Source organism: Oncorhynchus tshawytscha, linkage group LG05 (assembly GCF_018296145.1).
Source record: "Oncorhynchus tshawytscha isolate Ot180627B linkage group LG05, Otsh_v2.0, whole genome shotgun sequence".
NCBI classification, from domain to species: Eukaryota; Metazoa; Chordata; class Actinopteri; order Salmoniformes; family Salmonidae; genus Oncorhynchus; species Oncorhynchus tshawytscha.
In genome coordinates, this window is record NC_056433.1 from 86,342,224 (window position 1) to 86,363,482 (window position 21,259).

At 45.6% G+C, this 21,259-nt stretch overlaps 1 pseudogene; it reads left to right on the forward strand.

The window, feature by feature from the left end:
• Positions 1-6,418: 6,418 nt before the first annotated feature.
• LOC112238689 overlaps positions 6,419-21,259 on the forward strand; it is a 144,930-nt pseudogene continuing 130,089 nt past the window's right edge.

Sequence of the window (21,259 nt, forward strand, 5' to 3'; positions counted from 1 at the left end):
GCTGACTGACCAGCCCTTAACCAACAGGTGTAGACCTCACAGTGAAATGCTGACTGACCAGCCCTTAACCAACAGGTGTAGACCTCACAGTGAAATGCTGACTGACCAGCCCTTAACCAACAGGTGTAGACCTCACAGTGAAATGCTGACTGACCAGCCCTTAACCAACAGGTGTAGACCTCACAGTGAAATGCTGACTGACCAGCTCTTAACCAACAGGTGTAGACCTCACAGTGAAATGCTGACTGACCAGCCCTTAACCAACAGGTGTAGACCTCACAGTGAAATGCTGACTGACCAGCCCTTAACCAACAGGTGTAGACCTCACAGTGAAATGCTGACTGACCAGCCCTTAACCAACAGGTGTAGACCTCACAGTGAAATGATGACTGACCAGCCCTTAACCAACAGGTGTAGACCTCACAGTGAAATGCTGACTGACCAGCCCTTAACCAACAGGTGTAGACCTCACAGTGAAATGCTGACTGACTTACAAGCTTTTTCCTCAATGATGCGGAGATAAAATAAGAAAATAAAAACATGAGAAATAAAACACACTTAGATGACCCCTGTTGTAAGATGACCCCTGTTGTAGGATGACCCCTGTTGTAGGATGACCCCTGTTGTAGGATGACCCCTGTTGTAGGATGACCCCTGTTGTAGGATGACCCCTGTTGTAGGATGACCCCTGTTGTAGGATGACCCCTGTTGACCCCTGTTGTCCAGAGATTGGCCTGTTGGATGACCCCTGTTGTAGGATGATCCCTGTTGTAGGATGACCCCTGTTGTAGGATGACCCCTGTTGTCCAGAGATTGGCCTGTTGGATGACACCTGTTGTAGAATGACCCCTGTTGTCCAGAGATTGGCCTGTTGGACGACCCCTGTTGTAGGATGACCCATGTTGTCCAGAGATTGGCCTGTTGGATGACCCCTGTTGTAGGATGACCCCTGTTGCCCAGGGATTGGCCTGTTGGATGACACATGTTGTCCAGAGATTGGCCTGTTGTAGCCCCAGCTTGAGTAAAGACTATCAAGCAACCAACTGGAACAATGAGAATTGGCTGCGCTCATCAATAATTAAATGTACTAGAAACAGTCCAGACCAGTGTAAAATCCAAACATGATTACGTACCTCATCACTTCCATGTTATCGGTTTAGTCTCTCAGCTCAGGAAAACGTGTATAGTAGGACTGTCTGTTTTATCACAAGCAAACGCTATCTAAAATATGGATGGATTGCTTTACCATGGTCTTACAATGCCCCCCCCAAAGATTCAACCGTTTTCCCTCAGCGGCAAAAACAACAACAATCACTACTGGAAAATAAGTGTCTGTTTTTAATGGTTCTAGACTCTAAAACCAACGTTACTGCTAGCTATCATGTAAATAGTGTTTATAGGCTGTTTTCTAGGTTAATATTTTAATAATAATAAATACATGTTTAAATCTACTTTTGTGGCATGTTTTTATTTCATCTGTATGTACAATTTCATTGTGCGTGAATGTCTAAAACTTACAGATGTTTTTATGTGAAACAAAGTAGACTCGACAATTGGAAAGGGTAGGGCGTCTATTTGGAGATTGCATATGAGTTCTCTGCATGCATTGCATTGTAACCCACCACGAGGTGTCTATATTGTATCAATGTGATCATATTTTGGATAGTCTCTGATTTTATTTAAGTTATAGTCTAATTAAGCAAAATGGGTCTTTTTTTGAATTAAGTAAACAGGCTAAACAGATCTGTTTAGGCCAAACAACATCTTAACCACACACCTGTAATGTAGTTAGAACACATTATGCTGTTCAGTATTGCTCGTTGTTTGTTATATGAGAGCCCATTATGCTGTTCAATATAACTTGTTTTATGTCTCCTTTTACAAAGTAGATTACCATTCATCTCCTCTGCACGCTCGAAAGCTTCCATTCAGGTTTCCCCCCCTCCGAAATTTGAAGACGTGTGCTTCCCAGACCATGCATCTTGTCATCATTGTGCACACACTGCTGATGAATAGGCCATAGAGATAGATAGAGGACTCATCTTTGTATCTGTGGCATTATAGCGTACGTGACAGCACGGTTTTGTGGAGTGATGGGTAACGACACTTTGTGGGAGGCAGTTGTTAATGTGTTCAGAGGGTTCCTGGTTCAAACCCAGGGTTGGGGCGAGTGATGAAATCAACACTGTTATATGGGACACCAGGAGGGATCAACCAGTGAAGTTGGAAGTCCCACCAAATCGACTACATTAAAATGGTGGAAGCCCTCAATGGCACTGCCCATGCTTAAGTGGCCTTTTGGCCGCTAGAGTCCTCTATTATTCTCTATGGTATAGGCACACACACATGCACCCCTCTTTGCCTCCCTCCCCAGGCCCCTCCTCTTTCCAATGAAATCTGAGATTGCAAAGGGAAGGTATAACGACCTGTGTGACTCTAGCCACAATAACGATTAACTACAATAGTGCAATTTACGGTTCACCTTCAGAATAAAAGTCCCTGATTTGAAAGTGATTGAAACAGATACAAATATTAGAATTGATTTATTTTATTTTACCTTTATTTAACCTTTATTTAACTAGGCAAGTCAGTTAAGAACACATTCTTATTTTCAATGACGGCCTAGGAACAGTGGGTTAACTGCCTGTTCAGGGGCAGAACGACAGATTTGTACCTTGTCAGCTCGGGGGGTTGAACTTGCAACCTCTATCCAGACATTACTAGTAGAGATGGACATGACAACAGAAAGCACACATGAACCTCTATCCAGACATTACTAGTAGAGATGGACATGCCTCCACATGTACCTCTATCCAGACATTACTAGTAGAGATGGACATGACAACAGAAAGCACACATGAACCTCTATCCAGACATTACTAGTAGAGATGGACATGACATCCAGACATTACTAGTAGAGATGGACATGACATCCAGATATTACTAGTAGAGATGACGGCCTAGGAACAGTGGGTTAACTGCCTGTTCAGGGGCAGAACAACAGATTTGTACCTTGTCAGCTCGGGGATTCGAACTTGCAACCTTTCGGTTACTAGTCCAATGCTCAAACCACTAGGCTACCCTGCCGCCCCATATTAACCGTACTCAGGAAACTAAATCTACAGTCTACACGTTTGAAAAAGTAGAACAATTATTTTCTGAAGCTAAATTTGTAGGGGTAACGTATCATAGAACACAAAGCACAAAGACATGGGATTTTCACCAGACACAGACCACTCATTTGTGCATTGACAGGTGCGATGGCAAGCATTCTCCTGTTGAAATCCCCCATTCCATATAAGTGTCTATCATCTCCACTAACTAGAGAGGATTATGACACAATAAGAGAGGGAAAGTGGTTTAGTGGTAGGCTATAGATGTCGATAACAATCTGGTTAAGATTTAGTGGTGGGATTATACACATTAAGACCTTCCTAATATTGAGCCCCCTTTTGCCCTCAAAACAGCCTCAATTCATCAGGGCATGGACTCTACAAGGTGTCGAAAGTGTTCCACAGGGATGCTGGGCCATCTTGACTCCCAATGCTTCCCACAGTTGTGTCAAGTTGGCTGGATGTCCATTGGGTGGTGGACCATTCTTGATACACACGGGGAAACTGTTGAGCGTGAAAAACCCAGCACCGTTGCAGTTCTTGACACAAACCGGTGCGCCTGGCACCTACTACCATACCCCGTTCAAAGGCACTTAAATATTTTGTCTTGCCCTTTCACCCTCTGAATGACACACACACAATCCATGTCTCAATTGTCTCAATGCTTCAAAATCCTTCCTTAACCTGTCTCCTCCCCTTCATCTCCACTGATTGAAGTGGATTTAACAAGTGCCATCAATAAGGAATCATAGCTTCACCTAGATTCACCTGGTCAGTGGGTGTCATGGAAAGAGCAGGTGTTCATAATGTTTTGTACAGTCAGTGTATATGTCTACAACAATTTGGTCAAATCTGGCTTAAAAAAAAAATGCATTTCACCTTTATTTAACCAGGTAGGCTAGTTGAGAACACCTTTATTTATTAACCAGGTAGGCCAGTTGAGAACACCTTTATTTATTAACCAGGAAGGCCAGTTGAGAACAAGTTCTCATTTACAACTGCGACCTGGTCAAGATAAAGCAAAGCAGTGCGACAAAAACAACAACACAGAGTTACACATGGAATAAACAAACATACAGTCAATAACACAATAGAATAAGTCTGTATACAGTGTGTGCAAATGAAGTAAGGAGGTAAGGCAATAAATAGGCCATAGTGGCGAAATAATTACAATTTAGCAAATTAACATTGGAGTGATAGATGTGCAAATGATGATGTGCAAGTAGAAATGCTGCTATCAATACTGGTGTGCAAAAGAGCAGAAAAACAATTATGGAGATGAGGTAGGTAGATAGTTGGATGGGCTATTTACAGATGTGCTGTGTACAGCTGCAGCGATCGGTAAGCTGCTCTGACAGCCGATGCTTGAAGATCGTGATGGAGATATGTCTCCAACTTCAGTGATTTTTGCATTTCGTTCCAGTCACTGGCAGCAGAGAACTGGAAGGAAAGGCGGCCAAAGTAGGTGTTGGCTTAATGAAACAATCATAATATTAAGTTATAGAATAATGAACTCCTTACAGCAATACCAAACTGAAATCAAGGGCATTCTGTACAGATTCGATATTGTCCTTGATTATGAATTCTGGCGTTGATGCCCAGAATGTAAAAACTGTCAGACCGAGGCAGTTGAGGTATCTATGTATGTTTGTTTTCCAAAGCAGTCCTTTCAGGCTAAAGAATTAACCAATTTTGTGACAAAGGTCTGTTGTATGAGTTGACAGAAAACACAGTACTTTAGAAATAGTAGTTTAGTTGTTTAGAAATATGTAGCTGAGTGATATAATTTTATGATACGCCTGTTTTGAATTACTCATGAAGTTAATGAAGTCATTTAATGAAATATATATTGCTTGAATCTCAGAGGTTTCATTGTGTGTTTCATGTCATCTGTTCAAAGTTGTGTTCTGTGAGTGTCACTGAGTAGAATGATAGCCCATTTCAAAGGGTGCACAGTCTCTAATTTAGGCTGTACACATCCAATATGTACTGTTTGTTCAATGCCCACTGTAGGCTGTATGCTTAATGTGTCTCATTTCACACTGGTTTTTTTTTCAGAGTCCCACAATAAGAGCTAATACTATAATATTTGTGTAAACTGTACAGAGTTCTGTTTTGTGAGTGTCACCGAGTAGGCTGATACCCCATTTCTTGGGTGCAACATCCATAGGTTAGGTTGTACAGTAAACATAAGTATGCTCACAATGCAATTCTACTACATCCACGGTACAATTGCAACTTATGTTTACTTGTTTTGTGTCAAATTAACAAATTATTGTCATTTGTTAAATTTATATAACAACTAGTCCAAATATGAAATGATTCCAATATTTATATCCGTTTGAATCACTTTCTTTTGGGGGACTTTTATTTTGAAAGCGAACCACTCAATCCACTATTTGGGAAGTATGCGGGAGGGCATGGGACAGAGAATTGTATAGTTCCGGTGGATAAAGTTGTGTATGTCAACTGTAGGGGCGCTCGTGTTTTTTTAAAAACCTTTATTTAACTAGGCAAGGTAGTTAAGAACAAATTCTTATTTACAATGAAGGCTTAACTGTCTTGTTCAGGGGCAGAACAACAGATTTTAACCTTGTCAGCTGGCCCCACGCTCTAACCACTAGGCTACCCTGCCGCTCCATGTTACTGGCGATCGGAAGTGTTTGGAGCGAGAGATGCAGGTTGAAGTGGCCAGAGTCAGGGTAGTGCAGGTGTTGTATGCTGAGGCAGTGAAGAAAGTAGAGGAGGATGGGTCAAGGGTGAGGGATCCTGAGAGGATCCCTGTGAGTAGTAGATCTGTGCCAGCACAGAGGGATAGGCCAACGAGTGATATATGCTTCAGTAAGGTTGGCTTCTTAAGAGTTCATAGCAATGGTTATCAACTGTACCACAGAAATGCAATGTAAATCACAGAAAATAGATGTTGTGGTGGAAGCTGCAGAGAACTATTTTGGTATATGAGATTTGACTTCAGAAGGGTTACAGGGTGTGTTGAGTGGTGGTGTCCCGTCCTTCCAGGTCGTTGGCACGGTGCAGGAACAAATAGGTTCAAAGTAGTGGAATGGGGCAGTGGGTTTTTAATGAGTGTAGGTGGCAGCTGCAGTGAATTACCTGGGTGTATAAGATTTTACTGCAGAACAATTTATGGGGTGGTGATTGTTATGAAATAGTGTTATATAGGTGTAGGGTTAGTTTGTGGTGTATTTTTTTCTTCTTCTCCTTTTTTAGGAACAGGAATAATGAAGAGAATTTCATGTAGATAGGCCTTGACTGGCCTTCCGCTTTAATGTTGGAGGTGGTGGTGTGTGTACCTTTAAATCGGATGTGATCCGCCAACCCCAGTGAAGAAGAAGTTCCCTATTGTGGCTAGCTTCACACAGGTGGAAGAACGGACCATGAAAAGATAGATATGTTATATAGTCGTGGAAGGAAAATCTGAACTATTTATATTTTCTAAAATGAAATAGATCAAAGTAATATAATACGTGTAAAAAAGATTGCGAATCTAGAATTGTAATTTAAACATTTACAAACTTGACAAGAACCGACAAAACCAAACGGTCGAGTCTGGTCGAAGTTAGCTTGTTCGGCTAATCAGTTAGCTAGCTAATCAACTATCAAGAAAAACGGCTAAACTCCAAACAAAAACAAAAAAAAAAATGATCGTTTAAACATCAAATCGTTTCCTTTTAGGAATTAACTTTTTGAGCTACGGATGAAAAAAAAAAAAAGTGTGAGAAAATCCCAAGTCGTGAAGAAACACAACAGCTAACAGCTACAACTGTAATGTTGTTGGGGCAACGGGGACTGGGTCTCCGCTGTGGTAACCCGTCGGTGTGTCGACGCTGGACGCCTTGGGTTCAGTGGCGCCTCGGGGGTTTCTTTCTCCTGCTGTTGCTGGAAGGGACCGTGTGTCTCGCCAACCCCAGCATTAGCACTGTCTCTGCTCTGGACATCAACAACCACCCCAGTGTCAACGTCTACATGAGTGAGGAGGAGGTCAGCAAGCTTTTGGGTAAGCACATATATATATATATATATATATATTATTTTTTTAATAAAGGACTTAATTAAAAAAACAGCTAACTAGCTAGCAGTTGGTTAGCTCATGTTAATCATAACTATTTAGTTAGGTATCGGGCATAGGAGTTCGTTTTACATGTATGTGGTACTGGTGTGTGTTGTGAGGGTGTACTGTATACTCCGGACTGCTTGTAAAGCAAACTGTCTAACTAACTAGTTAGCTAACGTTAACCAGCTAAGCTACACCGGTTAGGTAATAACTTCAGGTGAGTCCAAACAATATAGGCCTGCTGAGGAAGTGGTTTTCTTTTCCGAGTAACGTTAACTCATTCATAGACGGTAACAACCTTTTCAGAGCCTATTGACGGTAGTGTCTTCTGGACAGGGTAAATGATGTACGTTAACGCAATACTTACGGTAGTAATATATCTATGGTATATTGGCGATCACACAATGTAATGTGCATCCCGACACCTACTATGCGGGATGGAAACAGGAACCCCTCCCAGGACTGAACAGACCAGCGAGCCCACTTCTTAGAAGTGTATATATAAAAAATGAATCTGAGATCTTGTTAAAACAATCTCATAATGGTATGTCCATACTCACATGAGCCATATGAACCCATTGCATGAACAGTAGGCGATGGCCTAGCTTCTATGCTGTTTAATGAACATTCAATGGGGTCCTGTTTGACTGACTGTTCTTTGTGTTTGTGTTGTTACTGAAATTAGGCTATGCCTATGTTCTGACTACCAGTGTAATAACCATTATATCACTCGTGCAAAAACAGCCATCCTGTTCATTGGATGTTTTTAATATGGGGGTTTGTTAGCTAGCTAGAGATATGCACTAGAAGGTGGGACGGGTAGCAGTTTGGAAGCAGTCATTATCGTAGTGAGTGCCACGGCAATACTAGGCCTTTTTGGTGGAGCAACCATTTCCACAAGGACAGGAGAGAATAAACGTTGGAGCTGAGAGAAGCTCTAACAGCCTCTGGTAATATGGACTTGGTCCCATTTGGGATGGACTTGGTCCCATTTGGGATGGACTTGGGTCCCATTTGGGATGGACTTGGTCCCATTTGGGATGGACTTGGTCCCATTTGGGATGGACTTGGTCCCATTTGGGATGGACTTGGTCCCATTTGGGATTCACAGATGGACTTCACTTAAGGCTGGTTTTATTATTTTGACCTCCCCACATTATAATTGGAAGAAGTGTAAACTCTTAACTGCCTATTAGCTAGAAAGGCCAACTCCTAACACATGTGGTCTAGTAGCAGCTGGTTAAACAAAGATTAGCCGTGTGATGGAAAAAAATCATGTCCAAGTCAAGAAAGCTTTACCAGCAGCCAGTGGCATTGTACTCATGGCTTCTTGTTCAAACCCTATGCAGATAAATCAGTGAGTATAATTAGCTCCGAGTGTAAAAAGATTAGGAGTTAATAAAGTTGACATAAAGAACATTACCCATGTTTCTACAGTTGGTATGTTATTTAAAATGTATTTTATTCTGTTGCTAATATTCATAACATAAAATAAAATTTTAAAAAGTGATATTTCTTTTAAGTACTTAAAAGAAATATATCTATTTTTGTGGATCACCTGGTTGAATACCCCTTGCTGTAACATTATCTGTAGTTGTACTTACTTATGCATAGTGCTCTGGCTAGACGGGGCGGCAGGTAGCCTAGTGGTTAGAGCGTTGGGACTAGTTAACCGAAAGGTTGCAAGATCGAATCCCTGAGCTGACAAGGTAATAATTTGTCGTTCTGCCCCTGAACAAGGCAGTTAACCCACTGTTCCTAGGCCGTCATTGTAAATAAGAATTTGTTCTTAACTGACTTGCCTAGTTAAATAAAGTTATTTTTTAAATTGAATGTTTTTAATGTTTAAAAAATAATAATTTAGTAACATTTTTTGGGGGTACTTTTACCACCTTTTTTTCTCCCCAATTTTGTGATTTCCAATTGGTTGTTAGTCTTGTCCAATTGCTGCAACTCTAAAGATTTGGGAGAGGCGAAGGTCGAGAGCTATGCGTTCTCTGAAACACGACCCTGCCAACATGCACTGCTTCTTGACACACTGCTCGTTTAACCCGGAAGCCAGCTGCACCAAAGGTGTCGGGAGGAAACACTGTCTTGCTGCCGACCGAAGTCAGCTAGAGCGCAAGGAGTCGCTAGCGCATAATGGGACAAGGGAATCCCGGCTGGCCAAACCCTCCCCTAACCCGGGCGATGCTGGGCAATATGTGCTCCGCCTTATGGGTCTCCCGGAGACACAGCCTGGGAGCGAACCCAGGGATGTAGTGACCCCTCAAGCACTGTGATACAACGCCGTTGACCTCTGGGCCACTCTTGGAGACTCCTGGGCCACTCTTGGAGACTCCTGGGCCACTCTTGGAGACCTCTGGGCCACTCTTGGAGACCTCTGGGCCACTCTTGGAGACCTCTGGGCCACTCTTGGAGACCTCTGGGCCACTCTTGGAGACCTCTGGGCCACTCTTGGAGACCTCTGGGCCACTCTTGGAGACCCCTGGCTAGATATTTTAAGAGAAAGGGACAGATGATATAATTGAAATTAGCATAACAAAATGGTAAAAATGTAAGCATATCATGATGTATTCCTCTCATAAATGGGATGCGACTGAAATAGAGCGCATTTTAATTGTGCCGTTAGAACGCTGACCGTGGACATTTTGCCTGACAAATAACCTCGACCCCAAAATGTCATGACCATCACAGCCCTAATGTGGTTCTACTTCCCCATATCCTACCCAACTCCTGCAGCCGCTAGCTACTCTGTGACTCCTGCAGCCGCTAGCTACTCTGTGACTCCCGCAGCCGCTAGCTACTCTGTGACTCCCGCAGCCGCTAGCTACTCTGTGACTCCTGCAGCCGCTAGCTACTCTGTGACTCCTGCAGCCGCTAGCTACTCTGTGACTCCTGCAGCCGCTAGCTACTCTGTGACTCCTGCAGCCGCTAGCTACTCTGTGACTCCTGCAGCCGCTAGCTACTCTGTGACTCCTGCAGCCGCTAGCTACTCTGTGACTCCTGCAGCCGCTAGCTACTCTGTGACTCCTGCAGCCGCTAGCTACTCTGTGACTCCTGCAGCCGCTAGCTACTCTGTGACTCCTGCAGCCGCATATCCTTCTGACAGCCTGAGTACCAATCTGTTTTAGCTAATATTCCGATCCTTGTACTCTGTGTCATATGCCAACGTTTAGCATAACAGGAGTGTCAAGGAGTGAAACTATAGCAAAACAGACTGGTACATGGCTATTTCACCTTTGTTTAGGTAACAGGTGCTGCCTCTCTAAGCAGCAAGCAAAGTGATTGTGCAGATTTAGTGACTGAGAATGAAAGGGTAATTTGTAAGGGACTGTGATCCTTTGGGGAACAGACCTAGAGTTGGGCTTCTGTTCTACTACATAGATATCACATTAACATCAGGAGCTCCCGCCTTTTTATCATGGGGTTATGTCCTAAATGGCAGCCTATTCCCTACCTGGTGCTCAATGGGCCCTGGTCAAAAGTAGTGTACTACAAAGGGAATAGGGTGCCATTTTGGGGTCATCTCGAGGTTGGACGGAAAAAAATATTCAAGAGTTTTCTTGCTGCATATTGAATTCATTCCGTTAAAAATAGGACTTCTTTATTTAGGTTTTTCCACAAGAAGTGATTGTTTTGTCACCAAAACTGGTCGGCGTAGCAAGCACAGCTACCAGATATCGATCCTACCAGACACTAGTTGAATAAGGAGTATGCTTAGACCTGAGATCAACAGCAAAACCCTCTCGTCTCCTCTCTCTGACCCTGGACTCCAATAGAGACGACGTGTGTTCCTGCTTTCCACTCATCCCTCTCAGACGTTTCCTCTCCTTCTCTCTGGGGTCTCCAAAGCTCTGTAATTCATTTTACAGATACTTATCAGACTCCCTTTGCTGCAGGATTCACAGGAGTCACAGAGTAGCTAGCGGCTGCAGGAGTCACAGAGTAGCTAGCGGCTGCAGGAGTCACAGAGTAGCTAGCGGCTGCAGGAGTCACAGAGTAGCTAGCGGCTGCAGGAGTCACAGAGTAGCTAGCGGCTGCAGGAGTCACAGAGTAGCTAGCGGCTGCAGGAGTCACAGAGTAGCTAGCGGCTGCAGGAGTCACAGAGTAGCTAGCGGCTGCAGGAGTCACAGAGTAGCTAGCGGCTGCAGGAGTTGGGTAGGATATGGGGAAGTATAACCACATTAGGGCTGTGATGGTCATGACATTTTGGGGTCGAGGTTATTTGTCAGGCAAAATGTCCACGGTCAGCGTTCTAACGGCACAATTAAAATGCGCTCTATTTTCTCCTCTCATCTCTGTCTGCAGTACAACTGCGACCTGGTCAAGATAAAGCAAAGCAGTGTGACACAGACAACAACAACAACAGAGTTACACATGGAATAAACAAACATACAATAGAACAATCTGTATACAGTGTGTGTAAATGGAGTAAGGAGGTAAGGCAATAAATAGGCCATAGTAGTGAAGTAACTACAATTTAGCTAATTAACACTGGTGTGATAGATGTGCATATGATGATGTGTAAGTAAGCATTCACTAGAAACCAAACGGAAGCAAACAGAATGTGGAGGGACCGACCTGTCCAATATAAGCTCTTGTTTTTGTTGCAAAAAGTGTTTTTTCCGTTTGCAACCGTTTGGACTAATGAGTACACCCCGGTTGTGTCTCGTATTTCTCTGCTGCTTTTTGAATGCGGGAACATGATTGGCTGTATTTACATTACAATCAGTCTGCTCCAAATCCCTGGAGCTGACACACCATGTAAACAACGTTGGAGACGGAGTCTTAAGTAGTAATATGACGATAGTTACGTAAGACATAGGCCTACGTAGTGTAATATGGCGATAGTTACGTAAGACATAGGCCTACGTAGTGTAATATGACGATAGTTACGTAAGACATAGGCCTACGTAGTGTAATATGACGATGGCTACGTGAGACAGGCCTAAGTAGTGTAATATGACGATGGCTACGTGAGACATAGGCCTACGTAGTGTAATATGGCGATAGTTACGTAAGACATAGGCCTACGTAGTGTAATATGACGATAGTTACGTAAGACATAGGCCTACGTAGTGTAATATGACGATAGTTACGTAAGACATAGGCCTACGTACTGTAATATGGCCACAGTTTTAGAAAACACTTTTCCTTGTTGATACGAGGCCATCTGGATTGTCTCACATCAGGCTGAAAGGGAGGTTGTCAAATTTGGTTAGTCCTGTATGGTTGCGTTCTCCGTCTCCTGGTAGAGAAACATGAGTTTTTTGTTTTGGTAAAATCAAATCCAGCTGTATTCTAACCGTGAAAGGGATAAGGCAGGTTCCCTCGGAGGTGCTTTTTAGAAGTAGGTCTGTCAGGCAGTGTACCAGGGTCTTCTCTAAAGTACCTACAGGTAACACTGCCACAGAGAGGGGACAAAGACTCAGTCAGTGACATACATTTCTACATACATTTACAGCCCTTCTACCTACCTCTAGTGTTGTTGTCCGCTAGCCTGGTAGTGTGTCCCACCTCTAGTGTTGTTGTCCGCTAGCCTGGTAGTGTGTCCCACCTCTAGTGTTGTTGTCCGCTAGCCTGGTAGTGTGTCCCACCTCTAGTGTTGTTGTCCGCTAGCCTGGTAGGGTTCCCTCTCTTCCGGTTTCTTTGTTGCTTCCTGAGCAGTTGCGTTCTATTTCGGCCTTTCTGTTCAACAGCTGCGCTATACAGCCTACTAGGTGCCGTCCAGGGAACTACATATATATGTGTCCAGAGCATGGAGACAGGCCAGTACATCAGGAGACGTGGAGGAGACCGTAGGAGGGCTACAACCCAGCAGCAGGACCGCTACCTCCGCCTTTGTGCAAGGAGAAGCAGGAGGAGCACTGCCAGAGTCCTGCAAAATGACCTCCAGCAGGCCACAAATGTGCATGTGTCTGCTCAAACGGTCAGAAACAGACTCCATGAGGGTGGTAGGAGGGCATTTGCCAGAGAACACCAAGATTGGCAAATTCACCACTGGCACCCTGTGCTCTTCACAGATGAAAGCAGGTTCACACTGAGCACATGTGACAGTCTGGAGACGCCGTGGAGAACGTTCTGCTGCCTGCAACATCCTCCAGCATGACCGGTGTGGGGTGGCATTTCTTTGGAGGGCCGCACAGCCCTCCATGTGCTCGCCAGAGGTAGCCTGACTGCCATTAGGTACCGAGATGAGAACCTCAGACCCCTTGTGAGACCATATGCTGGTGCGGTTGGCCCTGGGTTCCTCCTAATGCAAGACAATGCTAGACCTCATGTGGCTGGAGTGTGTCAGCAGTTCCTGCAAGAGGAAGGCATTGATGCTATGGACTGGCCCGCACGTTTCCCAGACCTGAATCCAATTGAGCTCATCAGGGACATCATGTCTCGCTCCATCCACCAACGCCACGTTGCACCACAGACTGTCCAGGAGTTGGCAGATGCTTTAGTCCAGGTCTGGGAGGAGATCCCTCAGGAGACCATCCGTCACCTCATCAGGAGCATGCCCAGGCGTTGTAGGGAGGTCATACAGGCACGTGGAGGCCACACACACTACTGAGCCTCATTTTGACTTGTTTTAAGGACATTACATCAAAGTTGGATCAGCCTGTAATGTGGTTTTCCACTTTAATTTTGAGTGTGACTCCAAATCCAGACCTCCATGGGTTGATACATTTGATTTCCATTGATAATTTTTGTGATTTTGTTGTCAGCACATTCAACTATGTAAAGAAAATATTTAGATTTCATTCATTCAGATCTAGGATGTGTTATTTTAGTGTTCCCTTTATTTTTTGGAGCAGTGTATGTATATGTGTAAAGGTGTGTGTGTGTGTGTGTGTGTGTGTGTGTGTGTGTATATATTTATTTATTTATTTCAATGAAGTGATTCAGACCTGCATTAAACACATTGAATTGAAAGTGTATCATTGTGAATGGAAAATAGGAAAATTACTGTGAGCCACAAATGAAGTACCATTAATCTAGGATCAGTTTTGCCTTATAGATTATTACTGAATGAACAGGGGACCTGATCCTAGATCAGCATTCCCATTCTGAGAGGCTTCATGAATACAGGCCCTGACCTTCGTTCCCGGCACGTTCTACTATCATTCAGAAGAAAGACATCCAGGAAACTAATGTTAATTAACGAGAGAGAAGGAAAGCACGTACCAGACCATTCAGGTGAGGTGTGTCCTTAGTGGTCACTGGCACCATCAGGGCTGGAAGGTTGTGTTATGGACCAAAGAACCAGGGCTAGGAATGGTCAGGGACCTCACGATGCAATATTATTACAATACTGAGGTAACGATATGAATTGTAATTCTCGCGATTCTATATGTATTGTGATTTGAGAATGTGATTTAAAAAAAAAATATATTTTTTAGTGATTCGATGTTCCAAACATATTGCTCACCATGTCTGCTGCAGAGAGATTAAAAAAAATATGTTTTGATCAGTCATGGAAATATAAGTGCTGAAAACATATTGGCTCTCTATTTTAAGAGAATTTGGAGAACAAGCTATAAAGGAAAATACTGGGTTTTGGTGTCAGCTACAGTCAACAAGCACAAAAATAATATTCCGATATGTAACTGTATAATTTTCTCCACATCACTAGAATTCCTGAGGTTCATTGATATGCGAGAGCCTATGACACATTTGCACTGATACAAGTCTGACAGTCGATCCTGACAGTCGATCCTGACAGTTTTCGGTTTCTTTGTTGCGTTCTATTAGCCTGGTAGTGTTCCCCTCTGTTTCTTTGTTGCATTCTATTAGCCTGGTAGTGTTCCCCCTCTGTTTCTTTGTTGCATTCTATTAGCCTGGTAGTGTTCCCCCTCTGTTTCTTTGTTGCATTCTATTAGCCTGGTAGTGTTCCCCTCTGTTTCTTTGTTGCATTCTATTAGCCTGGTAGTGTTCCCCCTCTGTTTCTTTGTTGCATTCTATTAGCCTGGTAGTGTTCCCCCTCTGTTTCTTTGTTGCATTCTATTAGCCTGGTAGTGTTCCCCCTCTGTTTCTTTGTTGCATTCTATTAGCCTGGTAGTGTTTCCCCCTCTGTTTCTTTGTTGCATTCTATTAGCCTGGTAGTGTTCCCCCTCTGTTTCTTTGTTGCATTCTATTAGCCTGGTAGTGTTCCCCCTCTGTTTCTTTGTTGCATTCTATTAGCCTGGTAGTGTTCCCCTGGTAGTGTCTGTTTCTTTGTTGCATTCTATTAGCCTGGTAGTGTTCCCCCTCTCTTTCTTTGTTGCATTCTATTAGCCTGGTAGTGTTCCCCCTCTGTTTCTTTGTTGCATTCTATTAGCCTGGTATTCTATTAGCCTGGTAGTGTTCCCCTCTGTTTCTTTGTTGCATTCTATTAGCCTGGTAGTGTTCCCCCTGTTTCTTTGTTGCGTTCTATTAGCCTGGTAGTGTTCCCCTCTGTTTCTTTGTTGCATTCTATTAGCCTGGTAGTGTTCCCCCTCTGTTTTTGTTGCTTTAGCCTGGTAGTGTTCCCCCTCTGTTTCTTTGTTGCATTCTATTAGCCTGGTAGTGTTCCCCCTCTTTTCTTTGTTGCATTCTATTAGCCTGGTAGTGTTCCCCCTCTGTTTCTTTGTTGCATTCTATTAGCCTGGTAGTGTTCCCCCTCTGTTTCTTTGTTGCATTCTAATAATATTGCAACCAGAGTTGTACGTTGGGCCGATATTACTTGGCCAGTTTGGTTGAAATGCAGCTGATCGCTAGAGACCCCATTTACAATGGGTGTTTTTACGCAGTCCTTTCGACAGTGGTAGTCCTGGGCTGAGTGTTGGCCCCAGGAGGAGCTCTTTGTTTGTCAAAAGTCTCTGGTGCCTTTCAGGCTGGCACAATGCCTGGGTTGCTATCAGGTCTATATATATATATATATATATATATTACACCACTCTTTAACACACACTGCCTGCTGTTAACTGAAAGGAAGGAATGGATATGGAACCATGGTTATATAAAATAAATACATGGATACACATTCAGAGCATTGAACGTTCTAGTCAGTTATTTGGGAGTAAGGTTGTATTGGGATTCTATTTTCTCTTGTCTTTTCTTTTGGATAACTTTAAAAAATTGAGCCATCATGTCATGAGGAGAATCCCTCTGGGGATAAAGAGAGAGAACCAGACCTCTTCAAGGAACCCAGACATAGCCTTCAGAGAACCAGACCTCTTAATGTGAACCCGGGCTTTTCCTCCAGGCTTCGACACAGACCGCAGCATCACTAATTGTTTTCCCACATGACTGACAGGCTGGTGACTTGTCTCGTAAATCCTTCTGTTTGACACTGGGTGCTTTGCGAACTGTCTCCAGTTCCCTCATCACCTGGCGTTCTCTCCTCTCTTCTCCACCCACCTTGTCTGGTGGGGTTAAAGAGACCCCCATCTCCTCCTGGTGTCCTCTGGACAGACTCAGATCCCCATCTCCTCCTGGGTGCCCTCTGGACAGACTCAGATCCCCATCTCCTCCTGGTGTCCTCTCTGGACAGACTCAGATCCCCATCTCCTCCCGGTGTCCTCTCTGGACAGACTCAGATCCCCATCTCCTCCCGGTGTCCTCTCTGGACAGACTCAGATCCCCATCTCCTCCCGGTGTCCTCTCTGGACAGACTCAGATCCCCATCTCCTCCCAGACTCAGATCCCCATCTCCTCCCGTGTCCTCTCTGGACAGACTCAGATCCCCATCTCCTCCCGGTGTCCTCTCTGGACAGACTCAGATCCCCATCTCCTCCTGGTGTCCTCTCTGGACAGACTCAGATCCCCATCTCCTCCTGGTGTCCTCTCTGGACAGACTCAGATCCCCATCTCCTCCTGGTGTCCTCTCTGGACAGACTCAGACCCCCATCTCCTCCTGGTGTCCTCTCTGGACAGACTCAGATCCCCATCTCCTCCTGGGTGCCCTCTCTGGGCAGACTCGGATCCCCATCTGACCTGCAGATCTGTGTCCTGTCTGGACCTGCAGATCCCCATCTCCTCCCGGTGTCCTCTGACCTGCAGATCCCCATCTCCTCCTGTGTGTCCTCTCTGGTGTGACTCAGATCCCCATCTCCTCCTGATGTGTCCTGCAGATCTGTGTGACCTGCAGATCCCCATCTGTGTGTCCTCCTGCAGATCTGTGTGTGTCCTGCAGATCCTGCAGATCCTGTGTGTCCTGCAGATCTGTGTGTGTGTCCTGCAGATCTGTGTGTGTGTGTGTGTGTCCTGCAGATCTGTGTGTGTGTGTGACCTGCAGATGTGTGTGTGTGTGTGTCCTGCAGATCTGTGTGTGTGTGTGTCCTGCAGATCTGTGTGTGTGTGTGTCCTGCAGATCTGTGTGTGTGATCCTGCAGATCTGTGTGTGTCCTGCAGATCTGTGTGTGTGTGTCCTGCAGATCTGTGTGTGTGTGTCCTGCAGATGTGTGTGTGTCCTGCAGATCTGTGTGTGTGTCCTGCAGATCTGTGTGTGTGTGTCCTGCAGATCTGTGTGTGTGTGTGTGTCCTGCAGATCTGTGTGTGTGTGTGTGTCCTGCAGATCTGTGTGTGTGTGTGTGTCCTGCAGATCTGTGTGTGTGTGTGTGTCCTGCAGATCTGTGTGTGTGTGTCCTGCAGATGTGTGTGTGTCCTGCAGATCTGTGTGTCCTGTGTGTGTGTCCTGCAGATCTGTGTGTGTGTGTGTGTCCTGCAGATCTGTGTGTGTGTGTGTGCAGATCTGTGTGTGTGTGTCCTGCAGATCTGTGTGTGTGTGCAGATCTGTGTGTGTGTCCTGCAGATCTGTGTGTGTGTGTGTGTGTGTCCTGCAGATCTGTGTGTGTGTGTGTCCTGCAGATCTGTGTGTGTGTGTGTGCAGATCTGTGTGTGTGTGTCCTGCAGATCTGTGTGTGTGTCCGTGTCCTGCAGATCTGTGTGTGTGTGTGTGTCCTGCAGATCTGTGTGTGTGTCCTGCAGATCTGTGTGTGTGTGTCCTGCAGATCTGTGTGTGTGTGTGTCCTGCAGATCTGTGTGTGTGTGTGTCCTGCAGATCTGTGTGTGTGTCCTGCCTGCAGATCTGTGTGTGTGTGTGTCCTGCAGATCTGTGTGTGTGTGTGTCCTGCAGATCTGTGTGTGTGTGACCTGCAGATCTGTGTGTGTGTGTGTCCTGCAGATCTGTGTGTGTGTGTCCTGCAGATCTGTGTGTGTGTGTGTGTCCTGCAGATCTGTGTGTGTGTGTGTGTGTGTCCTGCAGATCTGTGTGTGTGTGTGTGTGTGACCCTGCAGATCTGTGTGTGTGTGTCCTGCAGATCTGTGTGTGTGTGTCCTGCAGATCTGTGTGTGTGTGACCTGCAGATCTGTGTGTGTGTGACCTGCAGATCTGTGTGTGTGTGTGTGTGACCTGCAGATCTGTGTGTGTGTGTGTGTCCTGCAGATCTGTGTGTGTGTGTGTGTCCTGCAGATCTGTGTGTGTGTGTGTGTGTCCTGCAGATCTGTGTGTGTGTGTGCAGATCTGTGTGTGTGTGTGTCCTGCAGATCTGTGTGTGTGTGTGTGTGACCTGCAGATCTGTGTGTGTGTGTGTGTGTGTGTGTGTGACCTGCAGATCTGTGTGTGTGTGTGACCTGCAGATCTGTGTGTGTGTGTGTGTGTGTGTGACCTGCAGATCTGTGTGTGTGTGTGTGACCTGCAGATCTGTGTGTGTGTGCAGATCTGTGTGTGTGTGTGTGACCTGCAGATCTGTGTGTGTGTGTGTCCTGCAGATCTGTGTGTGTGTGTGTGAGATCTGTGTGTGTCTGTGTGTGTGTGACCTGCAGATCTGTGTGTGTGTGTGTGATCTGTGTGTGTGACCTGCAGATCTGTGTGTGTGTGACCTGTGATCTGTGTGTGTGTGTGTCCTGCAGATCTGTGTGTGTGTGTGTGACCTGCAGATCTGTGTGTGTGTGTGACCTGCAGATCTGTGTGGTGTGTGACCTGCAGATCTGTGTGTGTGTGACCTGCAGATCTGTGTGTGTGTGTGTGTCCTGCAGATCGGTGTGTGTGTGTGACCTGCAGATCTGTGTGTGTGTGTGTGTCCTGCAGATCTGTGTGTGTGTGTCCCTCCTGCAGATCTGTGTGTGTGTGACCTGCAGATCTGTGTGTGTGTGTGTGTGTGTGACTGCAGATCTGTGTGTGTGCAGATGTGTGTGTGTGTCCTGCAGATCTGTGTGTGTGTGACCTGCAGATCTGTGTGTGTGACCTGCAGATCTGTGTGTGTGTGTGTGTGTGACCTGCAGATCTGTGTGTGTGTGTGTCTGTGTGTGTCCTGCAGATCTGTGTGTGTGTGTGTGTGACCTGCAGATCTGTGTGTGTGTGTGACCTGCAGATCTGTGTGTGTGTGTGTGTGACCTGCAGATCTGTGTGTGTGTGTGTGTCTGTGTGTGTGTGTGCAGATCTGTGTGTGTGTGTCCTGCAGATCTGTGTGTGTGTGTGTGTGTGCAGATCTGTGTGTGACCTGCAGATCTGTGTGTGTGTGACCTGCAGATCTGTGTGTGTGTGACCTGCAGATCTGTGTGTGTGTGACCTGCAGATCTGTGTGTGTGTGTGCAGATCTGTGTGTGTGTGACCTGCAGATCTGTGTGTGTGACCTGCAGATCTGTGTGTGTGTGACCTGCAGATCTGTGTGTGTGTGTGTGTCCTGCAGATCTGTGTGTGTGTGTGTGTGTCCTGTGACCTGTGATCTGTGTGTGTGTGACCTGTCTGTGTGTGTGTGTCCTGCAGATCTGTGTGTGTGTGACCTGCAGATCTGTGTGTGTGTGTGCAGATCTGTGTGTGTGTCCTGTGTGTCCTGCAGATCTGTGTGATGTGTGTGTGTGTGTCCTGCAGATCTGTGTGTGTGTGTCCTGCAGATCTGTGTGTGTGTGTGTCCTGCAGATCTGTGTGTGTGTGACCTGCAGATCTGTGTGTGTGTGTGTCCTGCAGATCTGTGTGTGTGACCTGCAGATCTGTGTGTGTGTGACCTGCAGATCTGTGTGTGTGTGTGTCCTGCAGATCTGTGTGTGTGTGTGTGTGACCTGCAGATCTGTGTGTGTGTGTGACCTGCAGATCTGTGTGTGTGTGTGTGTCCTGCAGATCTGTGTGTGTGTGTGTCCTGCAGATCTGTGTGTGTGTGTGACCTGTAGTCTGTGTGTGTGTGACCTGTAGATCTGTGTGTGTGTGACCTGCAGATCTGTGTGTGTGTGTGAGATCCTGTTGATCTGTGTGTGTGTGACCTGTAGATCTGTGTGTGTGTGTGTGTGTGTGTGACCTGCAGATCTGTGTGTGTGTGTGTGTGTGTGTGTGCAGATCTGTGTGTGTGTGTGTGTGACCTGCAGATCTGTGTGTGTGTGACCTGCAGATCTGTGTGTGTGTGACCTGCAGATCTGTGTGTGTGTGACCTGCAGATCTGTGTGTGTGACCTGCAGATCTGGTGTGTGTCACCTGTAGATCTGTGTGTGTGTGTGTCCTGCAGATCTGTGTGTGTGTGTGTGTGTCCTGCAGATCTGTGTGTGTGTGTCCTGCAGATCTGTGTGTGTGTGTGTGTGTGTGTGTCCTGCAGATCTGTGAATGTGTCCTGCAGATCTGTGTGTGTGTCCTGCAGATCTGTGTGTGTGACCTGTAGATCTGTTTGTGTGTGTGTCACCTGTAGATCTGTACATATCTGTGTGTGTGTGTGACCTGCAGATCTGTGTGTGTCCTGCAGATCTGTGTGTGTGCGTGTCCTGCAGATCTGTGTGTGTGTGTGACCTCCTGAGGTCTGTGTGTGTGTGGTGTCTGTGTGTCCTGCAGATCTGTGTGTGTCCTGCAGATCTGTGTGTGTCCTGCAGATCTGTGTGTGTCCTGCAGATCTGTGTGTGTGTGTCCTGCAGATCTGTGTGTGTCCTGCAGATCTGTGTGTGTGTCCTGTAGATCTGTGTGTGTGACTTGCAGATCTCTGTCTGTGTGTGGTGTATGTGTGCGTGTCCTGCAGATGTGTGTGTGTGTGTCCTGCAGATCTGTGTGTGTATGTGTCCTGCAGATCTGTGTGTGTGTGGTGTGTGTGTGTCCTGCAGATCTGTGTGTGTCCTGCAGATCTGTGTGTGTGTGTCTGCAGAT